This window comes from Ambystoma mexicanum, chromosome 1p, assembly GCF_040938575.1.
Source record: "Ambystoma mexicanum isolate Mex_15411 chromosome 1p, UKY_AmexF1_1, whole genome shotgun sequence".
In the NCBI taxonomy this organism is placed as follows: Eukaryota; Metazoa; Chordata; class Amphibia; order Caudata; family Ambystomatidae; genus Ambystoma; species Ambystoma mexicanum.
This window is the reverse complement of record NC_090921.1, coordinates 250,491,079-250,509,958: the sequence shown is the minus strand read 5'-3', so window position 1 is coordinate 250,509,958 and position 18,880 is coordinate 250,491,079. Positions and strand designations below refer to the sequence as shown.

Sequence of the window (18,880 nt, the reverse complement as noted above, 5' to 3'; positions counted from 1 at the left end):
TCATTACGAGGTTGGAGGCAGCCATGGCGCTATTAGCGCCATGGCTGCCTCCAAAACCCATCCGACTCTGCCCTGGTGAATGGAGCAATTACCGGTCCATTCCAATGTTGGTGGGACCGGTAATTCCCCATTCACCAGGACCCTTCCCCATTCCCATTTGAGCCCCCATAGGGCTCGATGGGAATGGGTAAGGCGCTAATAACGGTACCGTTATTAGCTCTAGAGTCCCTTTGCAGGTCCCGTCCTTAACGCCTGGAAAAACCAGGCGTTAAGGGAGGACCCGCAAAGGGATCTCGTAGTAGGGCGGTAAGGGATTACCGGCACCGGTGCCCTTATTGGTGCTGGTAATCCCTTACCGCTCACCTTGTAATGAGGCCCTATGCCTCATGGCCCCCACCCCCCCAACCAGGCACTGTGCCCAAGGGTCCCCATCCCTCAACCAAACACTATGCCCGATGGCCCCCACCTCCCAACCAGACACTATGCTCCATGGGCCCCACCCCTCAAACACTATGCGCCATGGCCCCCACCACCCAACCAGACACTAAGCCCACCCCTCAGACACTATGCCCCATGGCCCCCACCCCTCAATCAAACACTACGCCCCATGGGCCCCACCCCTCAACCAAACACTATGGGCCTCATTACACGGAAGGCGGTAATCCAGGGTGCTATTAGCACCCTGGACCATGCCGGTAAATTACCGGCACCGCCTTGGCGGAAAGGGGATTTACCGCCCCATTCCAAGGTTGGAGGGGCGGTAAATCCCCCTTCCGCCATTGCCCTTCCCCATTCCCATTTCTGCCCCATAGGGCTCTATGGGAATGGGGAAGGCGCTAATTACGGCACCGCAATTTTGCGGTGCCGTAATTAGCTCCGAGGTCCCTTAGCGGGTTGGTACTTAACGCCTGCAAGAAGCAGGCGTTAATTCCTCCAACCCGCAAAGGGACCTCGTAGTACGGCGGTAAGGGTTAACGGTCACCGTTGCCATTAACGGTGACCGTTAACCCTTACCGCCGTCCGTGTAATGAGGCCCCATGACCCTTTAGCCCACACCCCTCACCAGACAATATGCCTCTTGGGCCACACCCCTCAAACACTATGCCCCATGTATCCACCCCTCAAACACTATGCCCCATGGCCCCCACCACCCAACCAGACACTATGCCCCACCCCTCAAACACTATGTCCATGGCCCTACCCTTCAACCAAACACTACGCCCCATGGGCCCCATCCCTCAACCAAACACTATGCTGCATGGGCCCCACCCCTCAACCAAACACAATGCCCCATGGCTCCCATGCCCCAACGAAACACTATGCCCCATGGGCCCCACTCCTCAACCAAAAACTATTCCTCCTGGGCCCCACCCCTCAACCAAACACTATGCCCCATGGCTCCCACCCCCCAACCAGACACTATGCCTCATGGGCCCCCCTTTAAACACTATGCCCCATGACCCCCACCCCTCAACAAAACATGCCCCATGGGCCCCACCCCCACTTTCAACATACAAACAAGCATACACCATGCACCCATACAGACCCAAACCCCCACCCCAACATACAGACTAACAAGCATACACCATGCATGCATACACCCATACAGACCCCAACCCCACACCCCATATCAGCATACAAACGAACAAGCATATACCATGCATACATACCCATAAAGACCTGACACCCCCCACACCCCGCCATCTCAACATACACTGCACATACATTGAAAAAAAACCCACACAGACCCGACACCCCCCCACCCCCGCATCTCAACATACATACAAAATAAAAAACATAGTCAAGACATACCCGAGACACACACACACACACACACACACACACACACACACAAACAAACACAAACATACAGCCCCCTCATACCCCCATATGTACTTACCAGACGTGCTGGAAGGCAGGCTAGCTGGAACGCTGGCAATGTTTCTGGTACTACACCGCGGCTGGCGTGGCAAGGCTGAAATGCCTTCCGGCATCAAGCCTTGCTGACCATGCCAGCCATATTGCTGGCACTCCATTGGTGCAGCACACAGACACTACGTGGCTTGTAGGAGCAACGTGGTGCGTGTGCACTGACCCAATGAGGATCAGTGTTTAGTCCGGCCCAGAAGAATAACAAAGTCTTTTCCTAATGGAGGGCGGCCGATGCAGTTTGCGGGCCGCCCTCCATTAGGAAATTCTTTCTTGCTCGCGGGCCGGACAAGATAGTATTGCGGGCTGCAACTGGCCCGCGGGCCGTATGTTGTGCACCCGTGGCATACATGCAGACAATTCTTTGAGGCTAGTCTTACTTACTTGGGCCCTGCTCAACAGGTGCCAACAATGAATACACAAAAAAACAACGTTTATTTTCTGATAATGTATTCCTTTCAGGGTTTATACAAACATCTTGCAACAACAAAGAAAAGAAATGCAATAAAGACTGAATATAAATATTTTAAAGTGTGTTTTCAATGTATAACGTGTTTTTCTTGTCTGCATAACTTTATTTGTTAAAAAGGCAACTATTTGTCTTTGTATTCGACTCCAGGAGAATACTTGTCCAACTATACGGTTGAATACTTAAATCTACTATTCGGACACCCCTAGTGTAGAGGCCTTGATCCAACAGCAGTCCCCCACACTCTTCACCGAGGAGGGGTAGGGGACAGAGCTCTCCACGAAGTTGAAGGCCTTCTCTTCTTTACCTGTGGCCAAGGGCTTTGGAATTGACTGTGCTCCCAGCAGATTTCCATAAGTGTATTATGCTTATTCTCTTGATGGTCCAAAGCTGAATACAAAATGGGGTGCCCCACTCCATTTAAACGCAAAATGCCACAGAGGATTGTTGCAAAGCAAGCATGCTGTAAGAGATACAATCCAGGTTGTTGAAACAAGTGCCCTTTGCCTTGTGATATCACACCCAGAGTGCCCTGCTTGCAGAAAATGGGGACAGGAAAGAAAAAACAGCCCTCACAGAAATTAAGATGACCATAACCTTCTCTGGGCATATGCTTCCCTTCTGGCTACCTGTAACGGTCCCCTTCCCATGCCTGCTGACATCAAAGAGACTCCAGTAGTCAGCACTATTGTGTGAGAGTGGCTTTGTTATGTCAGAGCTGCCTCTGAAATACAGGTTCCCAGAAGGCCTTCTAGGGGAAGTTCCTATGCCCTGATGGAGGGTGTTAGCCTTCCTGCAGGAAAATCAATGATATGATATGATATGATATTTTATTTGTATCGCGCTCATACACAAGTGTTTCAGAGTGTGATAAGGCAAGGGAGGGGGAATAAGGGAGGACAAAACAATGATCTTACTAGGCCCAGTGACATTGAGAATGTACATGTGCAGGGGAGAGGGGAGATGGGAGAAGTGGAAAGTGCAGAGCAAGGGATACAAACAACAACAACTGGTAATGCAGCCACAAGAGTGGCACGTGCAAGGTTTGAAGTGTAGACAATGGGTGTCTGATAAGTGCCGTAGGGAAACTGTAGGGTTACAGATACAGACCCAAGTGCAGGGTTTGCCAGGGGGGAGTGTGGGTGTGTGGTTGGGTGGTCAAGGACCTGGGCCCGAAATCAGAGGGAGCCAGGTGCACAGTGCCAAAGCAGACAGATTAGCATGGCAGAGGAAGTGAGAATGCAGAAGCAAAGGCTAAGGTCTTGAGGTGCTTCCAGAACCGGAGATCGTTCTCCGCAAGTTTCAGAGTGGCAGGGAGGCTGTTCCAGAGGGAGGCCCTAGCCGAGGAAAGAGATCTACCCCCAACTTGCTGCATGGCGAACCGACTGACCCTGAGGGAGTTGGAGGTGGAGGAGCGAAGAGCTCGAGTGGGAAGGTATTTATGGAAGGAGAGTTAAAGATATTTGGCACCCAGGCCCCAGAAAGCCTTGTGGACAATGCAAAGTGTCTTGAATGTAATCCTTGCAGCCACTGGGAGCCAATGACGAGATTTCAGGGCTGGAGAGATACAATCCCAGGGCCTGAGACCAAGGACAAGTCTTGCAGTCGTGTTCTGGATGAGTTACAGAGGGCAGAGAGTGGAAGCAGGAAGATTTAGAAAGTGGCTGTTGAAGTAATCCAGCTTAGAGAGAGCCAGAGCTCCACAGACAATAAGCTTCTTGGAGAAGAAGGTCAAAGGAAGAATACCTCTGAGGAGTTGCAGTTGGTAGTTTGACTTCTTAGAGACGTCAGAGATGTGAGGAGAAAAGGAGAGTGCAGAGTCGAAGATAACCCTGAGGTTCTTAGCCTCATAGGTGGGAGCAGGAAGAGGGCCTAGGTAGGCTGGCCAGAGAGTGACAGGAAAGGAGGGTGCAGGTGTGCCGATGAGGAGAATCTCAGTCTTATTGGCATTAGGATAGATATCATTGGTGGCACGCCCTCCTGGATAGCAGACAGACAGAAATGAGAGATGCAGAAGAGGTGGCAGAGGGTAGTCTGAAAACAAGCTGAGTGTCATCCGCATAGCACTGAAAGTTGGGGCAGAGAGTGGCAATGCAGTGGGAAAGTAGTGCTAGGTATTTGTTGAACAACCGGGGAGAGAGGTTAGACCCCTGAGGAACACCATAGGTAGAAAGTGAGACAGGGGAAAGGAAGTACCCAAGTTGGACCATTGAGCAGGATGGCATGGTTGACCGTGTCAAAGACAGAAGACAGATCAAGTAGGATGAGGACAGAGGGGATATTATAATCAAGGTTGTTGAGCAGGTCTTCATGAATGTTCAGGAGAGCAGTGTACGTGCTTCTGGCAGCTCAAAAGCCAGACTGATGGTCATGGAGACAACCATCAGAATCGGTGTGAAGGTTAAGCTGGGAGATGGCTAGTTTTTCTAGGAGTTTGCCCAGGAAAGGGGTGATGGAGATCGGGCGATAGTTAGCCGGGCATGAGGGGTCAGCTGTGGGCTTCTGAGAAGAGGGTGCACAAGAGAGTCCCTCAGGGGGAAGAATGCTTCGGTGTCAAAGGAGTGATTGCAGAAGTCAGCCAGGGAAGGAGCGAGGGTGTCAGTGTATTCCTTGATGGTTTTAGAAGAACAGGGAAGAACCTGTTTTGACGAGACTTTCATAGATCAGACTTGTCTAGAAACCTCTTCTGGGGAGAACAGAGGAAAGGAAGAGAAAGAGGGAGGAGAGGTGGCCACAGTGGGTCCTGAGGTAGAGGAGAGAATGGAGGACGGTGGACGGAGGAGTAGAGGACGAGAGGGTGGATAGGATGTCATGGGTTTTAGTGATAAAATGAGAGACAAGGGCCATACAAAGGGCCTGGGAGGTGACAGGAGTAGACACTGCAGCAGGATTGGCCAGCTCTTTGCAGATTTTAAAGAGTTTGGCTGAGTTGTTATATGCCTAGGAGATGCAGGCATTGATGTGGGCTCTCTTCTTAGTGTTGACAAGGAACCGGTATTGCCTTTGGAGCAGGAAACAGGCCAGTTTGTCAGAGGGTGTACAAGAAGTAAAATGAGGCAGCATCCTGGCAATTGTTCTACATATCTGCAATGGAGACAGACCAGTCACTAATAAATGTCAGTTCTGTCATGGCTGACCCTGTGACAGTGAGCCAACACTATTTAGATATGAAATTGACGTGGCTGTATAATTGGGTGCTCTTAGCAGTCACCATCCCACAACGAGGCATGGCTTATATTCAACGATGTAGGTTCCACCAAACTGACTAAGTCACACAATTATTATAATTTAAATTAGAGGTGCAGGAGATTAAAAAGCCACCTCTGCCTGCAGGGACGTTGTCCTTTCCTTTCCTTCCATCTGTCCTTGTTTTCCTCTTTTCCATCAACCATGCTTCATTTAGCTTTCACTTCTATATCTCTGTAAATATAATCCTTCATCCATCCTTCCTTTTCCCACATTCTTCCGATGACCCCTTCTCTCTATCTCCCACTCTTGCTTTCTTCTCATCTTTTCCTCCTTCATGGTAATATAGCTCAGTTGGTTAAGTACCCACTGACCTGCACATCGCCAGTTTGAATCCCAGCAAGGCCAAATCAAACTTTTCCCCTTCTGAGTTTGTTAAAAGAGCATCATTTCCGCTTGGGTAATATGAATGCCATACACAGATGTTCTATGTTGAGCGCTTTAATGAAAGGGCACAGATTATTATGATTTTTTCCTTCTTTGGGGCTTTTTTCACTATTTCTTTCTCCATTCGCTTTTTTTTTGTCCTGGTTCGTCTTCTCCTGTCTTTCTTCATCTTCCTCTTTTATCTTCTTCCTCACTCACCCGCTCCTGGTTTCTCATTACTCGCTCTTTGTCACTGTCTAGTCTGATGGAAAGAAAGGGAATAGAGATAGAATGAATGAATTGGAAAGAGCTTTGGAAATAAAAGTAAAGGCAGGCAGAGGCTCTGCTAGTCTAGCCTCTCTCGCTCTTCCACCACCATCTCAACACAGGGAGATGATTAGAAACTTTATTTTATGTTGTTATTATTATTAAATGTAATGTGTATTACGGTTATTAAAATAACTTTCTGCACAAATACATAATTCCATAATTCCTCTTGTTACATACAATAATTACAATGTCTTATGTTCATAACACACTTTAAATATCCCAAATAATAAAAATCATATTTATATACGCTTAAAGCTTGTTTCATTATTTCCTTCCAGGCACTCACTAATGCAATTGTTAATGATCAATCCTTTCCCTTCTGGCTGTAAACAAGGGGAGCAGCAAAACATGTGCTCTCTAATACAGTAACACATGTGTGTCGCTTCTAATTTACCACCAGTCCAAATAATGAGTGTTGCCCAAAACACTTTGGGCCTGAGTCAGAAAGCGTTTTTCAATCGGATTATCCAATGAAAACGGTTTGTGAATCAGGCCCTTTAGGTGCTCTGCATTAGAATTAAGGGTCTGTGCTGCCTGCCAGACTCATACCGACACATGCAAATTGCCTGTTCATCGCCCCCAGAGCCTCCCCGCCCCCACTCCATCTTTATCATAGATATGCGGTGTTGTCTCAAGAACTCCTAGGCAGGGTTCAGCGCTTGCCCTACTAAGGCAAACCCCGCCATATTACGTTCAGTTTTTTTATATTGTTTGTTTGTTTGCTTTTATTACTTGTATTGCGCACCAGACCCAGGGGTAACCGGGCGCATTTTATAAGACAACTTACAGCTTAGTCGTCGTGATCCTACAGATTTCGGGGATCCATTACATGCTGACGTACATGTAGGCAGCATCACACCGCCACGTTTTCATCATTTCCACTCCACTGTGCAAAGTGAGTAAACGCTGCCTTGCATGACGAGCGGTGCCCACAATTACAATTAAACGCTACCCGACATGCCAGCATGTTCGTCAGCATTTAATTTTCATTGTGAACACTGCTTACCATGCATGCATGTTAAGCAGTGTTTACAATTACAAATACATGCTTGCCGACATGCAAGCATGTCAGGCAACATGTAATTGTAATTGAACACGCCACGCCGCCTGCCGAGCATGCCAGGTAGAGCGTACAAAATATGCTTATAGAGTGCCTTCTGATTTAAGCAGGTAGACCCCATAGGGATCTGCAGGATTTGTACCAGCATGAAAATCCATGCCGGTGCCGATGTTGGGGCATTTGTATGGCAGAGAGGAAGGCGACAGAAATGAAAGTTGTGTTCCGTCCATCCTCGCCACCATACAGATGAATGGAAATGAGCTGTGACGTGGATGGAAGGCGTTAAAGCTTTACTCAAGGCTTTTACGCCTTCCATTTACGTTACGGCTCATAGGAACATGAGCTCCACTGTGTTCAACAAATGCATGACACCCTCTCCTTGGGTGTATCACTGGATATCCATGTGTGCAAACTGCAATAATGGCGCAAACTGCGCACGTGCGTTTTTAATGCAATTGGTCGCAAATTACCTATTGTATTGTTTTGTGAATCGCACAGAATTTGGCTACTCGCGCTAATCGGCCACAAACCCACACTCATTTACAGATGCAAAAATGTGCTGTGAATCTTTACAAGCTAGCCTGCCATCCCGCCTCGCTGTTCCACACGCACCCTTAATGTGATCATTGTCAGTGTTTTCTGCTGCCGCTCAGAGCGGCACCGACACTCACCAACAAGCGCCAGGACCGCGAGCTGCCTGTCAGGACTCACATTGTCACTGCGCATCAGCTCTCTGACAAAAACAGCGCATACATTACGAATTAGGGATCCTTCCCATCATGCCTCGCACAAACTCATCACCAGTTGTCAGTGTTCTGTTCTACCTGTCACGTCTCACGTAGAAACAGAAACCTATATTCCAGGAACACGTGCTGCTGCTAAGCTTAATACACACACTGAACAGTGGCTCTGTGGCACCTGTCATACCTGACGCAGACGCTAAACTGTACGTGCCAGGGCTCTGTGTTAACTGTCAGGTCTGACATAGGCAGGAGCGCAACGACCTTTGGGCAAATGGGTCTTTAAACCCCTTCCTTCTGAGTTATTTTAGCAACTGTGCGTTTTGTATGCTTACAGCTTTAGACCATTGAAATTGTGATGGGATGTTAGCCACTGCCAGTCCTGAATCTAGTGGGGGGTGAGGGGGGCAAGTGGAGTCAGCCCCCTGCCCCCAATGCCACCCTCTGACCCCCCCTCCTAGAAAGGGGGCCTTGTCAGTGGTGTTAACCACCACTGTGACCCGAGGAAAACTAGGGGGGTAGCAGGAAGGGGGGATTTAGCGATTAGCATTCTGATGGGCTGCACTGCAGGAGGGGTATCGGGGTATAATGTCCCCATACATAATGTCCCTTTACATGTTGTCCCCATACATAATGTCACAGGGAAAAGCCATTGGCGACACTATATATGGTGACATTATGTATGGGGATGGACAGCAAGGAAGTCTCCTGCTCCTGTTGTAAGAACAATGTTGGGGTTGCTGGGGTGTCCCCCGCATGTTTAATATAATGTTGCCACAAAAAGTTGTGACTTTTTATTCGGGAGACATTTTTGCGGGGGCATTATTACATGGAACTGCTTGTTTGCTTTCCTTGAAAAATGATTTATGCACCACAGTCATGAAAGCTGAAATGACCAGGGAGATGGAGGGTCATTTGCTCAGGCAGGCAGTCTACAACTATCTAGCAAGATCCTGGGTTGCTTTTTTAACTGGACTATTCATCTTACATTTCAAACCTCTCCTTTCCAAGGTAGCTATTTTTTCAAACCTATCAAGTTGATTTCTGTGATTTACAGTTTTTTTTTCATGTGGGAATTTAACTGTTGTTCCCATCATGCTTAATACAATGGTTAACTGTATCAATAAATGTCAGGTGATGGCGGGACCCAGATTTCTGCAGTAGGTGCATAAAGGGCTGAAGACCCAGGCACATTACATTTACTGGAACACAAGCCTCCACAAGCAGTTTTGGGCCTTGTGGTCCAGCAATTTGGGCAGGTCTCCTCACATTAGTTGCAGGGAGGCCATGGCAGATTTGAAAACAACGGTGTGGAAGCCTGACCAAAGCAATGCCAGTGGTTATGATTGATTCAGGGACTTGCATCCATCAGACTGAGGGCCCTTACATATTTCATTCAAAGCATATATTCTGCTGCATGAACTACTCGAGTAGTATAAGTGAAACAATAAGGTTGGTAGGAAAATGTAATTCTAAAAGGGAGAGTGTAGTACAAGGACAATCAAAAAGTGACTTAGAGTAAGGCTTGGAATTGGGCTATTAGGTCTACACCAGAATGATTGCATTGGAACAAAGATAGGATGGAGAACATTCTATGGATGTGTTTGGTTGTTTACCCATCCATTGCCATCTTACTCCCTTTGGTATTCCCACCAACTACCTGCCCCTCCCTGCTGAAAGATACCCTCTTGAGTACTATTTGAGATAGCTCTGTCACAAAGTAATATCAAACTGTGTGCTGCATTGGGCCAGCCTGTGGAATATCTAAGCATTCCTTTGAGTGTTTAATGATTTAATTGCCTCTGTAAATGAGTTTCTGTTGTAATAAAAAAAATATCTTACAATATGTGTTTTCAGCCAGTAGATTAAAAGGCAATTTGGGTATCCTCACATCTGTTCCTTGCAATGGAATCCTAAAACAAGCAATTGCAAAGCCAATCTTTTTGACTTGTGTATATGTATTACACAGGCACGTGCCACACATTGGGATCATATGCTTAGGTACTCGCACCATTTTCCAGATGGTCCCACTTTATTTATAGGTGTTACCCTTATAGCAGTTCCTGACAAATACCTATCCCATGTGTACTCAAAATCCCACATTGTTGGCTTTGCCAAAGCGTGTTGTTTTCAGTTTTTCCCACTAAGTGAAAGTTTACATGCCCAGATGTGGGCGCCGTGTTTGCTAGGGGTTGGAAATCAAACTGCACATCACTGAGATGGTCCAACAAGAACCTACATGAATATATCAAGACTAGTACGGCAAGTATGGACCAGCTTCAGATCTTCGTCTCATGCATAATTGCCAGTGGGGTTCTGACCTAAATAGTATGTATCATTGGCTGTGTGGAAGCAAAGCCAGCCCGGCCAGAAGAGTGAGTAACCATTAATAGTGTTTGTATGCAAACAGAATACATCATATGTATTGTGGGTCTTGTTTGAAAAGTATGATATAACTGCTGGGTGTTTAGGTAATGCCAGAAATTGAAGTTATTTCCTGAGGGATACCCCCCAGTGACAGAGGTGGGGAGCAGCGTTGTATGATTGCCCCCCCATAAACATTATCCTCTCAGAAGATTGATCATGAAAGCTTTAAAATGACACAACACAAGAGCATTTCCTGTTATGTTGCTCGCAAAGAATAAATCGTTCACATCTGTGAAACCTAAAAAAGTGGTAGTGAAATAATTCCTGCAAAGTGCAATCAAAGGTGGGTTTAACAGTCGGAGAAGGGACAAATACACAAGGGGCACCTTGCTCTGCCTTTCTCCTCTCTAAGTCAGCCAGGGCTGCACAGGCCCTCCCAGTGAGGCCTCATCGTTTTAACAAGTCTCGGCAACAGAGTATCTATAACAGGAAGTGATTAGTGATGGGAAAAGGTAACTGGCCCTTTTTTCTTTTAATTGCTTTTAATACGCTATTTAAGTGTGATTGTTGGGGGATTATAAATTATGGGGGTACAGAACAAGCTGTGTGAAACAAAGTTATGCATTTAATTTCACTTTGTGTCTGTATGAGATTGTTTCTGTAAATTCTGATAAATTTGCATTCTGCCGCATGTAGGCTTCCATTCAGGATGGGGAAAATAAAGCTACAATCAAATCATTTTACTGCCACTTTTTCCATACTACAGGACTTTTTATTGTAGTTTTATTGGTAAAAGCAAGCGGATTCCAAATCGTTAATTGTGGGAGAGATTTACACTTTTCTAGACACGTAGTATAAAAGTGAAGAGAAAAGGCCATTCTGCCTATGTTTTTACTATTTACTTTTCCAATACTTGGTGGAAAGAATACCTATTGCCTGGTGGGGCCCTTTTGTAAAGAAGTGCAAACAGTACTGGTCCTCTCCATGCAATTTAGGATTCAAAACAAATTGACCCGATTACTACATTTCTTCAACCCGTTTATACAATATGATGTACTTATATGATGTATATTGTTTATACAATATGATGTTCACATTGTCGGGTTGTTTATCATGAGACTTGTGCATTTTAAAGTAATCTGTATAAAAGTGAGTATTATTTTTGTAATTGTTTCTGGTTTGTTGCAAACCTTTACGAAAGAAGTTAGCGACGTTAGAAAAAGAAACAAAATAAATGGAAAAATAAAATAAAGAAAAACATTGAATACAGAAACTTGCAATAATCAATATTTCATTTTCATGGGTTACGATCATTGGTTTAAAAGTATATAATCCATAACAAACACATTTCTTAAAAATCATCCCTGTCACTTAAAAGTTTTTTATATGCACAATAGTAGCTATGGTAAGCGGGGTATAAGTACCATTTAAAATTCTGTTCAACATGTGACTTTTGTGCAAATACCCGGGATTGCATTATTTTAGGTATTCAAAACCAAACCTCAATACATATTTGTACCAATTTTAGCTGTGAAGATGTCTGGTCAAGAACCTACATTTCTGGCTAGGCTCAAATTCTGGCTTTACCACTTAAACGAAGTGCCTAATCCTTGGAAAATCCTTTAATCTCAGTGTGTTTCCTACTAACATTAGGTGCTCCTAGAAGTGATTCAGTTTGCAGTATGAGCCTTTGAAAAAAAAGCCCCACTCATTGTTTAATAGATGGGCAATGCAGGGTTCAGGGCCCGCCATGGAGCCCAGCACACATCTTTCTTTACAAAATATAAGGCCACATTTATTGAACAAAATTGTGACATTCAATAGCAAAGCAAAGTAACATGTCAAAGAAGAAGTCATCATGGACAATTGCATATCATAAACAGTATGTATCACACAATAATATAGAGGGGGGCAGGGGAGCGCTGGCCCTCACACCTTCCTCATCCAACCAGGAGCGATAACAGGAGGCCAGAAACCCATCAACCTGCGCTGTCTATCTCCTGATCCCACTCTCTCCTGCATGCTAGCACTCCCACCCACCCTCAACTCAAGTATAATGTGCTGTGAAATTGCAACAAAAAATAAAAATGTTGTAATTCAAAATGTAATTTTGTAAGAAACAAAATGTCCTATTCCTTGCTTCAATATTTATCGAGAAGGAGTTGGTCTGTCTTTCGCAACAAGATGGCTGGACCACACGCTCCTCCTCCGTGGCCTCCTGGGAGTAGCCACAGCATTCAGGGTGGTATTTTTGAACGCACACCATCTTAGATGGAATAAGGACTGGGGGCCTCGTTGCTCATCTCCTGCAGAAGAGGAGGTGGCATCATCCTCAATTCCCGCCAGCCGGCCAAGAAGACATGGTGTGGGGTACGGTGGGATAGGTGGGAGTGGTTGTAAATGGGAATGGTGGTCAGGGGAACTGGTGGAAGGTGATAGAGGGATTGTGGTGAGGGGGGAGTGGATAGAATAGAAAGGGGAGAGCAGATGAAGGGAAGATAGATACATTGATATTAGCACACTATTTGCTCTGCTTCTCTTTAAGATTATGTTGAAAAAAGGTACAACACATTTGTTTTAAGGCATAATTAATTGGGGTTAATCTCTTAAACTCTTGTTAAGGGTTCTTAAATGCAAATGGAAATGGAAGAAGAGAGCAGAAGGCTTTGGAAGAGGGACCGGAGCGCCTGTGATTTTGCAAGGAATGAGCGGTGAAGGCGTGAGCAGAGTTTCCATTTGAGCAAATTGAGTGAATCCAGGCAAATCACTTTCTGTGAGCAAAACCTGGTGAGGTGAACAGGCTGTTTCCAGTCAGAGTCATGACCCTAAACACACAGCTCCAATAGTAGTCAAAGACAACTTAAAAAACATGTAGCATTTGCAGTTGTGACAGCCATTCTCTACTCCCGCCATAAGTTCCACACCCATTCCATACCTACCCGGGACCATTGGTCAGCCTTGCCCAAGATTCTGTTTGCCATCAATCTACCACGCAGTGCAATCCTAACAAGCATCTTTATCAGACTTTCAAGTAGTCTTGCGGGTAAATGTTTCAGCCATGGTCCTAACAGCCTGGATTTGAATCCATGCTTCTGTACCTTATGAAGCCATCTAAACACTAAACCAATTTAAGGGCGCAAATGGAATTTTCCAGATCCTGGATGAGATTTTTTTAATGGATCACCGATCTGAGAAATCTGGCTTAACAGAATACATTTTTGAGGGTACTCCTACGGAAGTTGGGCTCCCCTGGTCACAAACCTGGCCCACCCAAATAATACTTCCTTGAGCCAGGCCTGGCCACTGCATGCCGGGGGGGTTGTGCTTGGAAGGGTAAAAGGGGATAGGAGACAACTCGTCCTCACAGCAGTGGTTAAGTGCCTAGTTTCAGACGTGAAGGGTGGGGGGCTATTCCGCATTTAAGATTCTCACTAGAATGTGTAAAGAAATTAGGTACCCTAAAACCACAATTGTCAAGAATGCCCACAGAAAGAGATTGACTCACAAAATAAAACTGCTTTTTGAAGCTCGGCTTATAGCCCTGAGGTCTACTAGTTTAAGATAAAAAGAAATCTCCAACCGCAGCGAGACTCCAGCTTAAATTGCATTATACTGCAATTCAGCTGGGCGTGCACAATGAACTAACCACTGACCAAGCTGTCCGCACTCCACAATCCACCCACACCATCACCATGCCAACAAATACCAACAGAAATATGCATTTTGTCCTTCAATCCTATCATTTTTAGAGGAATGACAGGGCTGGGATGTGCTTTAAATTGCACAATTTATTTGCTGCTAACCTGACACTAGTTCCTACAAACATGCCTTGGTGGAAAGCGCTGCAACACAAGTACGTTTGTCCCTTCCCCACAGTCTGTCCCTCTCACAACATTTGACAGGTTAACAACCCACTCTACACCCCTCCGATACACGGTAGGCGGTAAACCATGGTGCTATTGGCACCATGGTTGCCGCCGGTACCATACCGGTACCACCATGGAGAAAAGGGGAATTACCACCCTAGTCCAAGGTTGGCGGGGCGGTAATTCCCCCTTTCTCCATGGCCCTTCCCCATTCCAATTTTTGCCACATAGGGCTCAATAGGAATGGGGAAGGGGCTAATTACGGTACCGCAAATTGCGGTACCCTAATTAGCACCAAGGTCCCTTTGCGGGTCCCAACTTTAACGGCTGGTCTACACCAGCCGTTAAGGTCGGGTCCCGCAAAGGGACCTCGTAGTAAGGCGGTAAGGGTTTACTGGTACTGGTGCCCTTACCGGTACCGGTAAACCCTTACCGCCTACCATGTAATGAGGCCCTAGTCTAAATGTGTCCCTGGACATAAGCACTGAAACACTAGGCAACAGAGCCCGCAGTTTCCTGTCAGACCTCCCACCATCAATGAAAACTATGGATCGGCTACACGCTACCATCACACCTACTAATGGCACTGAACACTATGGAGGTCATAACCAGGATTGTGGTTGTGACAGAATGCCATCTGGTGAAGGCGGGATAACCCACGCTTTTTTGATTGTTAAGTGATAAAATGATATGCCTAATTCTGTTTCTGAAAGGGAGGTCTGCTGATCTGATTTTTTTCAGGACATATTTGCATTCCTGACAGCTGCTGAAACACAAAGTTCAAACAGTCAGGGGTGTCTTTTTAACCATCTGCACAGCTGATTCCAAACAAAATAATTGTGTATCCTAGTCAGCCTGGTGCCACGTTAAATTGTCAATATAAACCATGCCTGGTTATGGTATGGTGACTATTAGGGTCCACAATTATACTGCCACAGCATTTGATATCATATTAGTGTTAGCGTGTTCAGCAGTGTAAAGCTTTAACAGGGCTGATGTGTATTAGACATCTGGATGGGGTGTCTCCACAACGGCCATTTTGGACAATGGCCGGGAAGCTTCCTTTTGATCTTCTTTTAGGATAGACAACACCTTCCTCTCAGGGCCCAGGAATCCTCCCATGGAGGGTCTCTTGGAAGTGGTGCTTAAAAGGTATAACAATTCCACACTCACACCAGGGTGCTGGCCAATGGAGTTCTTTTGAAGACAGCAGACATTGGAGGAGTGTAATTAGAGTAGCCAAAAGAGAGGTAGACTGCCATCTTGGTTTCTGCTAGGGCTCCGTTTCTATCTTTCCCCTCTTCCTACAGACAAAACACTCTGGATATGATCTCACAGCAGTCTGAATTGGACCCTTGACAACAGGTTTGATTTAGACCAATGCCCTGTAACATTTTGCCTTTATAACCCTCAGTTGATTCATCTTTGGAATCTCAGAAGAAGGATTCACTGGAACGCTGCTGGGGATACAGCCTATTCCAAAGTCTTCTGCCATAGAAGTGAAGCAAGAGAGCTCCAAGGCAGAAGCAAGCTCTATCCCATGCCAATCCACAGGGAAGCGTGGGTGAGCATTGCTGTGAACCAAAAACTCTCTGCTGCCTTTTCACTGGAACCCAGATCCTTCTCACTGGAGGTGAAGGAAACCATGTGGGTGCCAGACAAACATACTGGCGTGGAAGGGCGGAACTAAGGACTCATCTGTCCCGGGAGATGCTGGATTGGCCTTCCCAGCAACCCAGAAGTCTGGAAGCAGCTGAAACGCTTGAGACCGCTTTGAGCCAGTTTGTCTTTGCACAACTCACTTGAAGCCACTTCAGGACCCTTTGTGCTGCTTTGACCACTACACTCTTAGAACCTCTTACCTGCTCTTTGAGCCATCCAGATGCCTTATCTACCCATTGCAGCTTAACCGATTGGCCACTTCAAAAGAGCAGAAGCCTCATTTCGCCACCATCTGAAACTGTTAGAGGCCATTGACTCAAACGTCTTGAATGCCGACTTGATCTAACGGGAGCTGATGCATCTAACCGACGCGATTTCCAACTCACAAGGGGGAATGCACAACTCCACTTTCTCAACAATGACTAGACTACTGTAAAGCACCTAGAAGCCGTTCTCAATGTTCTTGAGTCGCAAAGACAATATACAAAAGGTATGTAGAGAGGCTCGAACGTCTGGCCAACCTTAAAAGATCACAGTGACTTCTTTTATGCCTCCCTTATTGTCTTATATGGGCTTATTCTTTAACATAGACATTGCTGTTTATACATACCCTGTGCCCCTCAGAGTGTTGCAAATATATCAGCTCACTATCAGCTCACACCACTTATGAAGATAAGGCCTTCCCTTGGCCCACGTTACCACAAGAGGCAAACGAGGGATACCTGTCGGGCTCTGCCCGTTTCATCTTTATGATTTGGGTCACTTCTGATTGAGCGATAGCGTGGTGCCGAGTACGCAGTTTAGCCACTGCACACGGCTACAGGCTAGTAGTCATTTCATCACAGTGGTAACTGCATTTGGTATTCTAAGGAGATTAACAAGGGGGGGTCCAGGGCAGGACAAAGGCAGATATGTTTGGGATATTTCTTCTCTGTGAAAGATAGTGAGCTAAAGACTCTGGGTAAGTCTCTCGTAACCAGGACTAATGTCCGGCAGAGGGACTCCCAGGACCCCCCTTGTTAATTTGCGTATTTAAGTAACTTTGGGTCTCACCCTAAGTTACTTGGGGAATCCAGACATGGACCCCTTGCTCACTATTCTTAGAGAGGCACAGATCCATCCTACTGATGAGGTCCAACCAGACTGAAACACGTGTCTGGGGTTTCTGTTGGTACTCTTGTTCAGAGGAGAATTGCCTAGCATTTCGGTGCTGGACTGCCCCAGGGCAGGACAAAGACTGATATGTTTGGGATATTTCTTCTCTGTGAAAGATAGTGAGCTAAAGACTCTGGGTAAGTCTCTCGTAACCAGGACTAATGTCTGGCAGAGGGACTCCCAGGACCCCCCTTGTTAATTTGCATATTTAAGTAACTTTGGGTCTTACCCTAAGTTACTAGGGGAATCCAGACGTGGACCCCTTGCTCACTATTCTTAGAGAGGCACAGATCCACCCTACTGATGAGGTCCAACCAGACCGAAACACGTGTCTGGGGTTTCTGTTGGTACTCTTGTTCAGAGGAGAATTGCCTAGCATTTCGGTGCTGGACTGCCCCAGGGCAGGACAAAGACTGATATGTTTGGGATATTTCTTCTCTGTGAAAGATAGTGAGCTAAAGACTCTGGGTAAGTCTCTCGTAACCAGGACTAATGTCTGGCAGAGGGACTCCCAGGACCCCCCTTGTTAATTTGCATATTTAAGTAACTTTGGGTCTCACCCTAAGTTACTTGGGGAATCCAGACGTGGACCCCTTGCTCACTATTCTTAGAGAGGCACAGATCCACCCTACTGATGAGGTCCAACTAGACCGAAACACGTGTCTGGGGTTTCTGTTGGTACTCTTGTTCAGAGGAGAATTGCCTAGCATTTCGGTGCTGGACTGCCCCAGGGCAGGACAAAGACTGATATGTTTGGGATATTTCTTCTCTGTGAAAGATAGTGAGCTAAAGACTCTGGGTAAGTCTCTCGTAACCAGGACTAATGTCTGGCAGAGGAACTCCCAGGACCTCCCTTGTTAATTTGCATATTTAAGTAACTTTGGGTCTCACCCTAAGTTACTAGGGGAATCCAGACGTGGACCCCTTGCTCACTATTCTTAGAGAGGCACAGATCCACCCTACTGATGAGGTCCAACCAGACCGAAACACGTGTCTGGGGTTTCTGTTGGTACTCTTGTTCAGAGGAGAATTGCCTAGCATTTCGGTGCTGGACTGCCCCAGGGCAGGACAAAGACTGATATGTTTGGGATAATTCTTCTCTGTGAAAGATAGTGAGCTAAAGACTCTGGGTAAGTCTCTCATAACCAGGACTAATGTCTGGCAGAGGGACTCCCAGGACCCCCCTTGTTAATTTGGGTATTCTAAGGAGGCCACATTTATGGTGATGCCAAACACGCAGCACTTACAGAATACCTCATTCCCTTTTTTTAGAAAAATAATATAAAGAGGTTTTTGCATACCGTTCTGGGGGATGGGAATGCATATCGGACTGCACTGAGCTTCTATCACGGTGTGAACACATGTTCAGAAGGGTTAGTAAAGACCCTTCTGTGGAATGCATGGGCCCTTCATTGATCATGCAAGTAAAGTGATGTTCCACTGTTGGGAGTAAAGGCTTTTAATGACACCCACATTGGATACTGGCATAAATCTCAGGTATTTATGGGTAGTATCCCACTCTATAATCATGCAGTAAATACTTTTTTTTTTGTTTTTTTATTTTGCATTTTTTAAAGCGCTCACACAGCCTGCGGGCATCAAGGCGCTGTTACAGGAATTGTTTTTGTTTCTTGTTTTTGTTTTCGTTGTGAAGTTTTTTTTTTTCTTAGTTGCGTATTTATAACGCGCA

General features: G+C 46.1%; 1 long non-coding RNA gene across 1 annotated transcript in view; it reads right to left on the bottom strand.

Moving 5' to 3' along the window:
- Nucleotides 1–6,101: 6,101 nt before the first annotated feature.
- LOC138497716 (uncharacterized) overlaps nt 6,102–18,880 on the bottom strand; it is a 183,794-nt gene continuing 171,015 nt past the window's right edge. The window contains exon 3 of the long non-coding RNA XR_011278674.1: nt 6,102–6,272. This is a non-coding gene — a long non-coding RNA (uncharacterized lncRNA). The remainder of the gene's footprint in view (nt 6,273–18,880) is intronic.